General features: G+C 35.8%; 1 protein-coding gene across 2 annotated transcripts in view; it reads right to left on the bottom strand.

Annotated features, from left to right (window-relative positions):
• Positions 1-10398: 10398 nt before the first annotated feature.
• Positions 10399-16328, bottom strand: part of Rragb (Ras related GTP binding B) — a 41193-nt gene continuing 35263 nt past the window's right edge. The window contains exons 11-12 of one of the 2 annotated variants that reach the window (XR_013342579.1): positions 13853-13926; positions 10399-10672 (exon numbers count right to left, since the gene is read on the bottom strand). The gene's annotated coding sequence lies outside the window, so the exon portion shown is untranslated. Of the gene's footprint in view, positions 13927-16328 lie in introns of both variants that reach the window. The other variant, XR_013342578.1, reaches the window with a different exon arrangement.

The following is a 16328-nucleotide window of genomic DNA, read 5'->3' on the forward strand; positions in this document are numbered from 1 at the left end:
ATACTATTTATTCCAAATAGTATAGCAGAAATAACACAGGTATTGGATTTAGAAAGATATGGTTTAGAATTTCATTTTCTGGCAGTGTGTTCTTGGGCAAGCTCCTTTGCCTCTCAGGGCCTGTATTTCTTCATCTGTAAAATGGGAAATATTTAATACCTCCTACCTTATAGGATTCTTGTGGAAATAAAATGAGATCACATATTTGCTTATGAAATGTATCTCCTTATCTTCTTTCCTATTATATCACTGCTTCTGTTCAAATCACCCAGCAGAATACATTCAAGGAACTGTAACAGTGGTCCACTTTATGCTTTATGTGGTAGAATGCTTGCCTAGCATGTGTGAGGTATTGGGTTCAATCCCCAGAATCTCCTAAGCAAACAAAATAAATGTATTTGTGTCCATCTACAACAAAAAACATTTTTATTTTATTTAATTATTTAATTAATTAATTTTTTGGTACTGGGGGTTGAACTCAGGGGCACTTGACCACTGAGCCACATTCCCCAGCCTTATTTTATATTTTATTTAGAGACAGGGTCTCACTGAGTTCCTTAGCATCTTACTTTTGCTGAGGCTGGCTTTGAACTTGTGATCCTCCTGTCTCAGCCTCCCGGGCCACTGGGATTACAGGTGTGTGCCACTGCACCCTACTTAAAACATTTTTTAAAAACCCTACATTCTTGTATGTAGGTAGCAGAAACTATGGTCTATTAATGTATAGCTTAAGATGGGCATCAATACTAACATGAAACTGAATTACAGAAACCTCAGGAGGTCCAATAGCATCAACTGAATGCATCCAACCCTTATGACACCTGTGGTCTGAAACTCAAGGATAATTTCTTGATTTTATTTGCATCTCTTTGTTCCCACTTCCAGTCACTGGCCCAAGGAACAACATGGACTTTGGATGACTGTCCTCCATTTTCTCATTCAACCAGCTTTTCAAATAAAGTTACCTTCTTTTGCCTCAATAACTGGTCTCTCATCTTAATTGTTCTCTCTTACAGGGAGCAGCCAGACCCATTATTTGGCAACTACACTGTCTTTTGATTAATCACCACTCCTCTCTCAGTCTACAACCTAGTCACTTTTCTGACTCTTCTTGTTTGGAAGTGAGAAGTTTGTCCCTGGTTCCATAACAGGAGGAATGGAATAGAGGATATTGTTTTCTTAGTCAATCAGATGAGAGTCTTCTAATACACATGGCTCTGTGATATTACTTAAAATACTATAGAACTCTATTATTACTATACAATTATCATAAATGTTGTATGTATGTGTGTGCATTTGTTAAGGGGTTTATAAACCCTCACATGCAGATACACATATACACACCAAATACTGACACCTGTCTAACTTGTCAGATACATTGAAAAGTATCTAAGAGTAGAAAATGGGTATTAGAGACCCAGAAAAAAATATTAATATATTATTGAAAAATGTTTCACTAAACTGCAGAGAAAGATAAAGAATTAGGCAGAATCCCATAGTATATCAGTAGTAGAGTTGGAATTTGAATGCATGATTCTATGGACCTTCATGTAGCACAAATGAGTTTGAGAAATGACAGAGAAACATATAATATACAAAGATATGAAAAAATGTGCTTTATGTGTATAATAAGAACTGTAGTGCATTCCACTGTTGAGTATTAAAAAATAAATTTAAAAAAAGGAGAAATGACAGAGAAATGCTTCATTTCCTTAGAATTTCCAGTGGTGTTTACCCGTCCACTGCTTGACCATGAGGTTTTTCCATTCTTTTTTTTTTTAAAAATATATTTATTTATTTATTTATTTTTTGGTGGACACAACATCTTTGTTTGTATGTGGTGCTGAGGATCCAACCCGGGCAGCACGCATGCCAGGCGAGCGCTACTGCTTGAGCCGCACCCCCAGCCCCAGGTTTTTCCATTCTTGCTGCTTGGAAAGGGCTGAAAGGATAATCCTTGGTGGAAGTACAAGATACTTGGGCAGAACATCCAGGACTGTACTACTTCCAAGATCTGGGACAATTAGCATTTCTTCCTATCAGGGAAAGCCCAACAGGACAGCACAGAACCAAAAGAAGAAGGCCTCAAACCAGAATGATAGGTAAGTGCTAGGCAATTAATCACAGAAAAATGCTGGTGCTTCTGTTTAGAGTAAGTCATGACTTACTTAAGGAGACTCAGAGTCAGTCCATCACACCCCCAATCCCAGTTCCTTTCTGACTGCTGCCTAGTAGGATAAAGCTTTCAACAGATACTCATTCTGCCTGCTGACTACACTTCATAAGGAATTGCAGTACTAGTTGTGTTGCTGAGTTATCTGTGAAAACACTGTGGTAGTCAGCTTTTCATCACTTTGACACAATACCTGAGAAAAACAACTTGAAAGTGGAAACATTTATTTTGGCCCTCAGTTTCAGAGGTTTCAGTCAGTCCATGGTCATTGGCTGCACTGCTTCTGGGCTTGTGTAAGACAGTACATCATGGTGGAAGAGTGTGGGAGGAGCAAAACTGCATACCTCATGGGAGCCAGGAAGTTGGGTGGGGGGTAGGGGTGGGAGAATGAATCCATGGACAAAATATATCTTTCAAAGATATGTTCCCAGTGACCTACAACCTTCAACTAGGCCTCACCTCCTAAAGTTTCCAACACTTCCCAAAGGTGCCAGCAACTGGGGATGAAGCCTTCAACACATGAGACAGACTATGGAGGATATTCCAGATCCAAACCAAACACACACCCTTGCTTTTTGTAATCCTCCAAACATTACACACTCAAATGTTAACTTATTTCTAGGACCTTGCCTTGATAACTCTCACTATTGTGTTTTTGGTTCTGATTTTAAAGACATAATTTTTTGAAACTATCTGATAAGAGCACAAGGATCAGGAATGAATTGAGATTGACAAAAAACTTAAGAAGGAAGAGATGATTACTCTTTTGAAAGAGCAGGCCCAGTTTCTACCTGTATCTGTCATGCCTAACAAAATAGTATGAGAACATGCCTAGTATTACTCATTCTTGAACCAAGTGTGCCTAATTGAAACTTTTCTTGTCATAGAGGCACATGTTTGGATAAAAAGATTAAGGGTGAGGGCTGTGGTTGTGGCTCAGTGGTAGAGTGCTTACCTAGCACATGTGAGGCACTGGGTTCAATCCTTAGCACCACATAAAAATAAACAAATCAAATAAAGGTATTGTGTCCATCTACAACTAAAACAAAATATTTAAAAAAAAGGAATAAGGGTGAAACAGACTAGTATTTAGTGCATACTATTACATACAATAGGAGGTACAGAACACTCATCCATTCATGAAACAAATATGAATTAAGAACCTACTACTCGCCAGGCACTACACTAGCCTGAAGATACAATAACAAGCAATCAGGCATAATTTCTGCACTCATGAAACATACAGATAAGTGCAAGAAACCCATTTTAATCAAATAATCATACTAATGAATATGTAATTATATGGCAAGCATGAATCTCATTCTACAAATCCTATTCTACAAAATCATATTAGATATGTAAGAAATTTCATGTTTCTTGATTTTCCTTAAATTAAAAATAAGCCACATATTTTGTGTCAGAAATGTTAGGGGTAAAAACAATAGAAATAGGGGGATCTATAAATTGATTAAGTTTCTCCATTCAACTTAAAGTGGTAAAATATGAGTCTAAGTAGACTATGAAAAGTTTATAATGTATAGTGTGATTCTAAGCATTCCCACCCATGCCCCATCCTGTCCGACTATAGGAAAATCAATAGAACACATTAGTGATTTTTTTGTGTGTGTGGTGCTGGGGATTGAACTCAGGGCCTTGTGTATGCAAGGCAAGCACTCTACCAACTGAGCTATATCCCCAGCCCAATATAACACATTAGTAAGGCACCTCAACCACATTTCACCCCCGACTTGCTAACCCAACACTGCACAGAGTTGTAAAACATTTATTAAGCATTCCCATCCCCCACCCCCAAACTCTGGTTCATAATGATAAACCTGTATGATCAAATGTGCAAACCTGTGTGATTCTCTGATATCAAGAATTAGGGATATGATTGTTTCTTTTTAGACTTGGTAAATATAAAATGCCTTGAAAATGATCCTAATAGAGACGTGATATGAGCATTTGAATCCATTACATAGGCAGTTGAAAGGCTTGGCATATGATGGAATTTAAAGCCTTTAAATTTGTCTAGATATTATAAAATGAAAAGAAAATAAGCCTCTTCTTTTTTGAAAAGGATATTGAGAAGAGCAGCCAAAGAGTTGGGGACATTTGTGCTATCAGGAAAGATAAGGGAGGAAAGAAAGTGTTCCAAATAAAAGTGAGTGGTTAATGGTGCTGGATATTGTTTTAATAGTCAAGTAAGATGAACAATGAAATGTGTTTATTGGATTTCATAACATGGATGTCTGAGTGGCACTGATGATCTTAACAAGAGCTGTTTTGTTGTAACAGAGAAGACAGAAGCAGATTGGAGTGTGTTGAAAAGTAAATGAGGGTGGAGAAAACAAAATAAAAAATTTGGCTATTCAAAGAAGATAGATAGGATGTTACTTGAGGGAGTATGAGTAATCTAGAAGAGGAGGTTTTCTCTTTTTTTTCCCAAATAGGAAAGAGTTAGGTAGGCATTCCAGGGATGAAAAGAGCTTGTTTTACACTGAGGATTAAGCCTCTTTCTGTCTAGGCCCACAATGTAGAAACTTTATTCTACCATATGATCCCAACTATATAGCACTCTGTAAAAGGCAAAACTATGAAGACAGTAAAAAGAACAGTGACTATCTGGGAATTGGATTGGAGGGAGAGAAGGAGGGATAAATAAATGGTACATGGGTGATTTTTAGAGTAGTCAAACTATTCTGTATGATGCTAGTAGAAACATATCATTATTTGTCAAAGCTTATAGAATGTACAACATAGAGTAAATCCTAATGTAAACTATGAACTTTAGTTAATAATAATGTATCAATATTGGCTCATTAATTATAACAAATGTACCATACTAATTCAAGATGTTATAATAGGGGAGAGGGGGTACAGGAATATATAGGCATACTGTACCTTCTGCTCATTTTTCTATAAACCCCAAACTGCTGAAAATAAAAAAGTTTTTAAAAGTTTAAAATATCAGGTACAGTGGCAGACACCTGTAATCCCAGATACTCGGGAGGCTGAGGCATAAGGATCACAAGTTCAAAGCCAGCCTAAGCAACTTAGCAAGGCCTTGAGAAACTTAGTGAGACCCTGTCTCAAAAATAAAAACTATGTGATGGCTCAGTGATTAAGCACCCCTGGGTTCAATACCAGTTACCAAAAAAAAAAAAATTGTTAAAAAATTTTTATCAAAGGCCTTATGTATGGGTAGTCTCCTTCCTAAAATGTTTCTTTTTATTTGATTTATTCTGTCTCATCTGTAGCTCAAAATATTTGAAGATGACTTTCAGAAAGAGTGGCTTAACAGGTAGTTCAACACTTTCTGAAAATTAATTCCATTATAATAACATATAAGAGTGGAATTCATTGTAATGTATTCACACATGCACATAATTTGATTGATTTCATTTCCCAGTACCTCCTTTTCCCTTCCCTCTTCCCTACCCTGATATTCTTCCTCTACTTTACTGATTTCCCTGAGATATCATTTTTTATTCCATTTGACTCTCTAACTTCCACGTATGAGAGAAAACACATGACCCTTGACTTTCTGAGTCTGGACTATTTCACTTAGTATAATGTCATATTCCAGTTTCAATCCATTTACCTGCAAATGGCAATTTAATTTTTCTTTATGGCTGAGTAAAATGCCATTGTATATGTGTTTGTGCATCTCATTTTTATTATCCATTGACCTGATGATGGGTGCCTGATAATAAGATCTATTCACGAAAGACTTAGAACCACAACCTTGCACAAAAACCACTGAGACTTTAGGATATCTGTCCAAAGGCTGGCTGTCTGTTCAACTTTGGACTGATGCCACCATTGTCATCGATCCTTGTAGTCAAGATTACAGTTTCAAGTATCCTGCTTAATTTGCTGTAAGAATTTTCCCTTATCTTATCCTCCTTGACTATACTTGTATCTTCCTTTGACACATGCATTCCCATTGCAATGTTGTTATTCCTAAATAAACTTAATGATTTGGGGGAAAAAATTAGGTGCAAGGACACTGATCCCATTCCAGTATATCGCTGCAATGGCTACAAAAAGGCATTATTCCCTTTCTGTAGTATCTATCCAATCAGTTACTCTACATTACAGTGAGTCAACTTCAGTAAGCAATGGAATTGGAAAGAGATTAATTTGTGCCAGGAGACAAAGCATAGTAAGTGACTTGACAGAAATGTTTCCAGAAAAAGAGATCCATTAAAATTAACATTTTTATTTTTATAGATTTAAGATATTTATAATCTCTGAAGATATCCCACTCATAAATTCTAGCATCAACTATGCCTCTCTCCATTTATCAACTCAGTACATAGACTTAATAAGTATGAGCTTGTGACAAAATCTATGAATTTCCTACTCTAACATCCATTCTTCCCGTGCTCCTTAATGACAAAATATTATTTTATTTCGGGAAGCCATGCACCTAAATAAATGTTGACATTTTTCAACATCCCCTAGCCACATGACTAGATTCTAACCAGTGAGATATGAATGGGAGTGTCATACATGAATTTCAGGAAGTCTTCTAAAACATGCTGGTTGAACTATAAATGTAATGGCTACAGGTTAAGTAGTTATCTTGGACCATGAGATGACATTTTTAGGATGACAAAACAAGATAGGTGACTGAGTCTCTGGCTACTATGGAAAAAAAAGTCATATTTAAGTTATTCTCTTTTTGTGTTTTTCTGTTATCTGTAGTCAAACCTAATCCTAGACAATATGATATTGTACTGTTATCACATTAGGTTGCAGCATCAGAAGAACATCGTTAATCAACTGTTAAGTATTTGAAATGTTCCCATTGTTTAGAATTATTTGTTGTGCAGCATTAGTCATTGAAAAAAATCATCCCTCCACCTATAAACATGACTTGGGTATCTTAAAGGATATTTCCCCCCAAAAGTAATTATCATCATATTGAAGGGTTGGAAAAATGGTGTAAAGAACAAATTTGGGGCTTTCATTAATATGTATGTATACAACAGCTTTGTCACTTTTTTCTTTGAATTTCAAAAGGTGCATAATGACACGTGAAATGCTTTTTTGTTTTTTTTCCATGCTAAGGATTGAACGGAAATCAATCTACCAATGGGCTACATCTTCAACCCCTTTCTATTTTATTTTAAGAGAGGGTCTTACTAAGTTGCCCAGACTAGCCTGGAACATGTGATCCTCTTGCCTCAGCCTCCCAAATTGCTGGGATTACAGGTATGCTTCACTGCACCTGGCTTTAAATTTTTGATGGTTAGATATGCAGTGCATTTTTTTCTGCAAAATAATCTACTTTGTATATTGCCTCATGAATTATCTCCCAGTAGAAAAGAAGCTCCCTAATGGTGCAGAGCTAAACCTAATACACCTTTGATTTCCTCAGTATATTCATTATTTATGGAAATAGAAGAAACCATCAAAGACTACCAACCAAGAAAATCCCAGGACGGGAAGGATAAACATCCAAGTTTTACAAGACTTTTAAAGAAGAACTAATATCAATACTCTTCAGTTTATTTTAGGAAATAGAAAAAGAGGGAGTACTTCCAAACTCATTCTATGAGGCCAATATCACCCTGATTCCAAAATCAGACAAAGACACTTCAAAGAAAGAAAACTTCAGACAAATATCTCTAATGAACATAGATGCAAAAATCCTCAATAAAATTCTGGCAAATCAAATATAAAAACATATCCAAAAAATTGTGCACCATGATCAAGTGGGATTCATTCCAGGGATGAAACGTTGGTTCAACATACGGAAATCAATAAATATAATTCATCACATCAATAGACTTAAAGATAAGAATCATATGATGATCAATAGACGCAGAAAAAGCATTTGACAAAATACAGCACCCATTCATGTTCAAAACACTAGAAAAACTAGGGACAACAGGAACATATTTCAACATCATAAAGGCTATCTATGCTAAGTCCCAGGCCAACATCATTCTAAATGGAGAAAAATTGAAGACATTCCCTCTAAAATCTGGAACAAGAGAGGAATGCCCTAGCTCACCACTTCTATTCAACATAGTTCTTGAAACACTGGCCAGAGCAATTAGACGAAAGAAATTAAAGGAATAAGTATAGGAAAAGAAGAACTTAAACTAGTACTATTTGCTGACGATATATGATTCTATACATAGAAGACTCAAAAAACTCCACCAGAAAACTTCTAGAACTAGGAAATGAATTCAGCAAAGAGGCAGGATATAAAATCAACACCCATAAATCAAAGGCATTTCTGTATATCAGTGACAAATCCTCTGAAGGGGAAATGAGGAAATGTACCTCATTTACAATATCCTCAAAAAAAAAGATACTTGGAAATCAACTTAACAAAACAGGTGAAGGATCTATACAATGAAAACTACAGAATCCTAAAGAGAGAAATCAAAGAAGACCTTAGAAGATGTAAAGGACTATTCAGATTTAATGCAATTCTGATCAAAATCCCAATGGCATTCCTCATACAAATAGAAAAAGCAATCATGAAATTCATCTAGAAAAATAAGAGACCCAGAATAGCTAAAGCAATTCTAAGCAGGAAGAGTAAAACAGGTGGTATCACTATACCAGACCTTAAACTAAACTACAGAGCAATAGTAACAAAAACAGCATGGTATTGGCACCAAAACAGACTGGTAGACCAATGGTACAGAATAGAGGACACAGAGACTAACCCACAAAATTACAATTATCTCATATTAGACAAAGGTGCCAAAAACATGCACTGGAGAAAAGGTAGCATCTTCAACAAATGGTGCTGGGAAAACTGGAAATCCATATGCAACAAAATGAAATTGAACTTCTATCTCTCACCATGTACAAAAGTTAACTCAAAATGGATCAAGGAACTAGGAATTAAACCAGAGACCCTGCGTCTAATAGAAGAAAAAGTAGGCCCTAATCTTCATCATGTGGGATTAGGCCCCAACTTCCTTAATAAGACTCCTATAGCACAAGAATTAAAAGCAAGAATCAACAAATGGGATGGATTCAAATTAAAAATTTTTTCTCAGCAAATGGAATAATCTGTGAGGTGAACAGGGAGCCTACATCCTGGGAGCAAATTTTTACCCCTTACATATCAGATATAGCACTAATCTCTAGGATATATAAAGAACTCAACAAGCTAAGCACCAAAAAAAAAAACCCTAATAATCTAATCAATAAATGGGCCAAGGACCTGAATAAACACTTCTCAGAAGAGGGTATATAATCAATCAACAAATATATGAAAAAATGCTCATCATCTCTAGCAATCAGAGAAATGCAAATTGAAACTATTCTAAGATATCATCTCACTTCAGTCAGAATGGCAGCTATTATGAAGACAAGCAACAACAAGTGTTGGCGAGGATGCTGGGGAAAAGGTACACTCATACATTGCTGGTGGGACTGCAAATTGGTGCAGCCAATTTGGAAAGTAGTATGGAGGTTTCTTTGAAATCTGAGAATGGAACCACCATTTGACCCAGCTATTCCTCTTCTTGGACTATACCCAAAGGACTTAGAAACAGCATACTACAGGGACACAGCCACATCAATGTTTATAGCAGCACAATTCACAATAGTTAAACTGTGGAGTCAACCTAGATGTCCTTCAATGGATGAATGGTTAAAAAAAATGTGGCATTTATACACATTGGAATATTACTCAGCAATAAAAAAGAACAAAATCATGGCATTTGCAGGTATATGGATGGCATTGGAGAAGATAATGCTAAGTGAAGTTAGCCAATCCCAAATAAACAAATGCTGAATGTTTTCTCTGATATAAGGGGGTGACTCATAGTGGAGTAGGGAGGGAGAGCATGGGACGATTAGATTAATTCTAGATAGGGAAGAGGAGTGGGAGGGAAAGGGAGGGAGAAGGGGATTAGCATGGATGGTAGGATTGTGATAGTCATCATTATACAAAATTACAAAATACATGTACAAATATTTGAATTTGGGGCCAACATACCTTATATACAAACAGAGATATGAAAAATTGTGGTATATATGTGTATTAAAAATTGTAATGCAAAAAAGAGTACACATATAATGGCATAAATTGGCATGAACATATTTTATATACAGAGATATGAAAAATTGTGGTCTATATGTGTAATAAGGATTATAATGCATTCCACTGTTGCCGTGCATTTAATAAATAAATAAATAAATAAATAAATAAATAAGTTTTCATTATTTATTGCTGAATAAAAGTTACACTAAAACTTAAGGGCTTAAAACAATAAGTATTTATTATCTCACAGTTTCTGTAGATAAAGAAACTAATTATGGCTCAGCTGAATGTCTCTGCCTTCAGGTGTCTTATAAGCTGGAAATCATGATGTTGGCTGGGGCTGTAGTTTCATTTGAAAGCTATGCTAAGAAAGGATCTGCTTCCAAGCTCACTCATGTGGTTGTTGGAAGGACTCGACAATTTTGTGAGGTCTCAATTTCTTCCTAGCTGTTGACCAGAAGTCACCCTCAGTTCTTCAGTATAAACATGTGAGAAAGAGAACAAGGCAGAAGTCAGTTTTTGTATCTTAATCTCAGAAGTAACATCCTGTCATTTTTGCCAAATTGTATTTGTTAAAAGAAAGTTGTTAGAACCATTCTAAACTTGAGGGGAGGAGGCCATGCAAATGCTTAATAGGGCTAGAGTAAACATTGGTAGTTTACATAAATTCTGTGTGTATCGTATATTGTACTTTTAGTTTTCAATTTTTTTTCTATATACCAAAGATTATTTTGTGTATTCAAATAACCATTCTGTTGTAACAATTTCAAGCTGATAATTTTATTTGATGATTGTGTTGAATCCTTTTAATATGTGGTTTGCCAAATATTCATAAATTATGATCAGCCTGAAAATTTTAATTTGTTATGAAGTTATTTTGGGGTTTCAGGATAAAGACTTTATTTTATCTCATCAAACTGGAGAGTATACCATCTTTTTCTATATTTTGAAATAATATAAGATTAACCATCTTTGATACAGATGGAAAAAGTCATCAGGGTCCATCTTTGATGTAATGATAAAGGGATACCCTAGTAATATTTCCTATAATCTTACTCTGTTAATGATTTATACATATTTTTAAGCTGTACGGTCCAATATATTATTTACTTGTCACAATGGCTATATATACATTCAAATTTAATGACAAACAATTAGTTGCTTGGTTTCACTAGCCACATTTCAAGTGTTCCATAGCCACGTGTTGAGTGACTACCATATTGAAGAGAACAGATATAGAACATTTCTATCATCACAGGAAATTCTATTGGACAGTGCAAATTAAACAAAGTTGGCTTGAAATCAGTAGAATTGGGTGTGAGTTCCAGCTACACTCTTCACTAGCTTTGTGACTTTGGATATATCACAACCTCATTGTCACTCATTGATCTTATCTATAAAATTGTACTACTACCTTCCCTATCCATCTCACAAGACTGTTGAGAACAAAAAATATATATTTGAAAATTATAAAATACATTTACAATGTTTGTAGGGAAGTTTGATTATTGTGCAAATTATTCCATTTTTTTCATGCAAAATGGTGATAACATTACCTACTTCATAGGGCTGCTATGACATTTAAGTAAATTAGTATATGTAAGTAATATTTAGGTCCTGTGCCTGATACATATTAACAGATCTGTAAATATTAGCTGTGATTATTGTTGTAGGCATTCAGCATTACAGACATATATGGGGCTGAAAGTAGACTTAAGGAAACACTGCCCTTCACACTTTTACAGAAATGAGAATACATTTTTCCTTACAGGGATCTAAAATTCCCCAACTACAGCCATTTATTATAATACTTTGGCAAATCATTTCCTCCCTGCAATAGCTGGCTTTCAAATACTTTTTAAAATAACAGCCTAATTATTTTGTCTACCTGTACTCACTCTTAAGTTGTTCTCATCCAATTTTAAACTAAACTTGAATATCTAGGCTCAATCAATCCTTCCTGAATTCAAGATTAATACTGAGTATGCAGACACAATTGTATTCATAGGCATCTCAAGCTTACTGCGAGATACCAAAACTCCCAACTCTTTCTCAAGCTACGTTCTCCCTCAGCATTCTCAAGTCTCTGGCACCTCTATTAACCCAGTTGCTTAAGCCCAAAACCTTGGTGTTATCTGATTCCTTATACTCTTCAAAAAGAAAATATGATGGCTCTTAGAAACTTAGCCAGAAACCTACCCTTTCTCATAATCTCCACTGCTTCCAAACCACCATCATTTCTCACTTATTACCATAATAACCTCCTCACTGGTCACCCAACATTTACTCTTATCTACAAATATTCTATTCTTTGGCTTTGATCTTTTTCAAAAAGTAAGTCTGATCACATCATTCCACTGCTTAAAACTCTGTAGTGGTTTTCCCATCTTACTGGAAACTACATCAACATCTTTACAATTGGCTAAAGGGCCCCAGTCTTTCCCTTCCACTACTTCTTTACCTCATCACTCCACCTTACCTCTTATTTCTCTCACTACTTTTGGTTACAGTCTAGTTATGCTGACTTTGCTGTTGCTCCTCTAATATTTCAAAACTCTCCCAAATTATAGCCTTGTAGTTGCTCTCTCTTCTACCTAGAAAATTTTCCCTGGATATATACATGGCTCCTTCTCTCATTTATTCCAGTATTTGTTCAAATTTGATCCTATCATGGAAGCTACCTCTGATCTCCTTAATAAAAGTTTCTGTGATGATTAATTTTATGTTTCAATGTGGTTGGGTCATAAGGTGCTCAGATATTTGTTCAAACATCATTTTAGGTGTGTCTGTGAGGGTGTTTATGGATGAGAATAATGTTTTAATTGGTAGACTGAGAAAAGCAGATTGCCTTCCCTAATGTGGGTGGGCCTCATCCAAACAGCTGAAGACACGCATAGAACAGAAAGGGTGACCTTGTTCATAAGAGGGAACTCCTCCTGCCTGACTGCTGTAAGCTGAAACACCAGCATTTCCCTGCCTTCGGATGTGAAAAAAAAATTACTGGCTCTTCTTGGGTCTTGAAGCTACCAACGTTTGGACTGGAACTTATACCATCAGTTTTCCTGCTTCTCAGGTCTTTAGACTCATATTGGAGTTATGAGTCTAAAGACCTGTGGGTTCCCAGCTTCTCAACTGCAGACCTTGGGAATTCTTAGCCTCCAATCATGTGAGCCAAGTCCTTATAATAAATCTTTACACATACATATCCTATTGACTTTCTTTCTCTGCAGAATCCTAGTACAGTTTCCTATTGATGCTCTAATAAATTACCAGAAATTTAATGGTTTAAAACAATCTTAATGGCTTTCTGCCTCTGTCTTCAAAGCCATGAACAAGGAGTTGAACTTTTCTCACAGAGTTACTTTGACATTGACTCTCTAGTTCCCTGTCTATATTTAAAGGGCCCTTGTTTTATGCTGGGCTACTTGGATAATCCAGGATTATTTTCTTACTTTAGGAACAGCTTATTAGTAGCCTTAATTCCATTTGCAACCATAATTTCTCCTTGCTTCACAACATAACATGTTCATAGGTTCCAGGGATCAGAATGTGGATATATATGGGTGGCTAGCCTACCCCAACACCTTCTTCTATTGCTGTTTTAATTTTCTTTATATTACTTACCTCTTCTAATGTATAGTATGTTTACTTACTTGGCTTTTGTCTGTCTCCTCTTACTAGAATACAGGCTCCATGAGCTGTTTCATTCACTCCTATATCCTGGACTCTGAAAATAGTATCAGAAACACAACAGGAGTGGCAAAAATATTTTTTTACTACATTAATGAGGCAAACAATTTCATTAGTGAGGCCTAAAGACTGGGAGGTCCTGATTACCTTCCTGCTTTTTAAGGAAGGTTAGGAATCTAAGTGGAAAATCATAAACTTGACTTTGTAATGCATTGTAATAGGATACCTGAAAAAGTAACACTTTCTCCCTGCTCTTTTTAAAGGGCTCTAGAGAAATAGCATCTATAATTCCTCACAGTAGCCCAATTCAGGTGGAAAATCTGTGAATACTGAAAAACTGATTAAATTTGACCTAAATTCTTCAAGCTAAGATTTTTGTTTGTTTTATTTTGTTTTTCCTGATGACTTTGCTTTGCAATGCCTATTATAGCAAAGTTCCTAATGCATGTGGCAGACCCCCAGTGAATACAGGAGTTAAAATTTATTTGCAAGTTTGCTTCACTATTCATATAGTAGTTAACACTGAGATAGTCTCACAGTCAACTACCACACCTGAGTGCACCTCATACTCTCCACTGCATCCTAAGTAGGCTATGAAGTTCAGGAAGAACATATAACTTCAGGTTAAGTGCACAAGCTCTAGAGTTAGATTACCTGAGTTCAAATCCCAGCTTCACCAGTATTGCATAACTATAGGGAAATTTCTTATCCTTTCTGGAGCCCAGTCTGCTCATTTGCAAAATGGGGTTCTTGTGTTGATTAAATGATATAATCCTCATAATGTACTTATAACCTGAGACTGAGTAAGAACTCTACTAAAGGAAACACTATTTTCATTTGGCAACCTGCCCAACTTTCTTGTTACTGTACTGAGTCATCAGATAAAGCTGGGTGACATTGGAAAAAGCTAAGTCGCTATACAAATCAGTATCCATATCCTCCTTATACTAGCAACAATCTTCATTTGCAACATACACTTGTGAAATCAAACTTTCAAGTTATTGCTTTTGTTTAAAACAATGTTCCTCAATCTCAAATTTTTAGATCATTTTGAGAACCAATAATATAAAACAAAATTTTCTTGATAAAATTATATACCTTCAACTTATCTGGTGAACATGTTTTCTCACACCTGCTCCCACATCTACATTTTCTTTTCCCCATAAACAGTGATTTCCGAAGTAGGATCAGCAGGATCAGCATCAGCATCACTTAGGAACCTGACCTAATAGAAATGCCTGCCTCAGAACTACTAAGATCTAAGCCTCTTAGGGTAAGGGTATGGCACCTGTTTAAATAAAGCTGTCTCCAAGTGATTCTCATTACAGTTTTGAGAACCACTGCCCTGTACTACTCATGTGGCTAACATGGTCTATTAAAAAGAATCACTTCATTGTGTCACTAATCATAATTTTGGTTTCTTGGCTCCATGTTTCTGTGCACATGCCTTTACTACCTACCTACATTTACTTCAGTCTCTATGTGGCGTTGAACAAATTTATATCTTGAAATGTTTTGTCTTCAATGACAAAGAAAGTCAGCTGGCAATCACAAAAATGAGTATTAAGTCAAACCATGATCTTATTTTCTAGCCTTTCATCCTAGCAATACATCCGCCAGTCGAAGTTATAAGTAGAATCTGAGCAAGGAGTGGTAAATATGGAAATGATATGTTTATGATTTTTCTATTCATCTAACTTTAAAAAAAAAAGACGTAAGTGGCTCCTTCTAAATCTCACCCTGGATACTAAAGATAATATGAACATGCCAAATCATGAATCATATTAGTCACAGAACAGAGCACTATTCATTTGCTGTTTTCATATTCCTAAATGCTAAGAGGTTAAAGAATCTAGAAAATCTACTTAAAACTCTCCTGCAGAATTTATGAACATAGCTATTGATAAAATTAGTCCCATGAGTTCTTTTAAGACTTGAGATTCTTAGACTATATAATGTAGGCTACCTGAAAAACATGTTCCTTGCTGCTCAGTGAAAACTCTAATTATCCTTCTATTGGAAATAATAAACTAAGACAGGGAAAGGTGAGAGATTGGTAGTCATGAAGAAGTTTTCTTATGACATAACAGGAGAAATGAGTCTACTGTGCTATAGATTCCCTGTGTATGTGTGTACGTGTGTGTGTGTGTGTGTGTGTGTGTGTGTGTGTGTGTGAGAGAGAGAGAGAGAGAGAGAGAGAGAGAGAGAGAGATAGTTTTGTTATCTCATTAATGGAAACTGAATTGGTTAGGGCTTTAAGTAAATGTAGTCAGTGTTCTCACACTCCATTTCTTGCAGTCCACAGTACTTCATTTTTTCTTTAGGGACTAAAGTTAAATGAAACTCTGTATTAGCTTTTCACTATTGTAACTAAAAGATCCAATCAGTAAAATTATAAGGAGGAAAATTTTATTTGGGTGGGGCTCACAGTTTCAGAGG

This window comes from Urocitellus parryii, chromosome X (genome assembly GCF_045843805.1).
Source record: "Urocitellus parryii isolate mUroPar1 chromosome X, mUroPar1.hap1, whole genome shotgun sequence".
Classification (NCBI taxonomy): domain Eukaryota; kingdom Metazoa; phylum Chordata; class Mammalia; order Rodentia; family Sciuridae; genus Urocitellus; species Urocitellus parryii.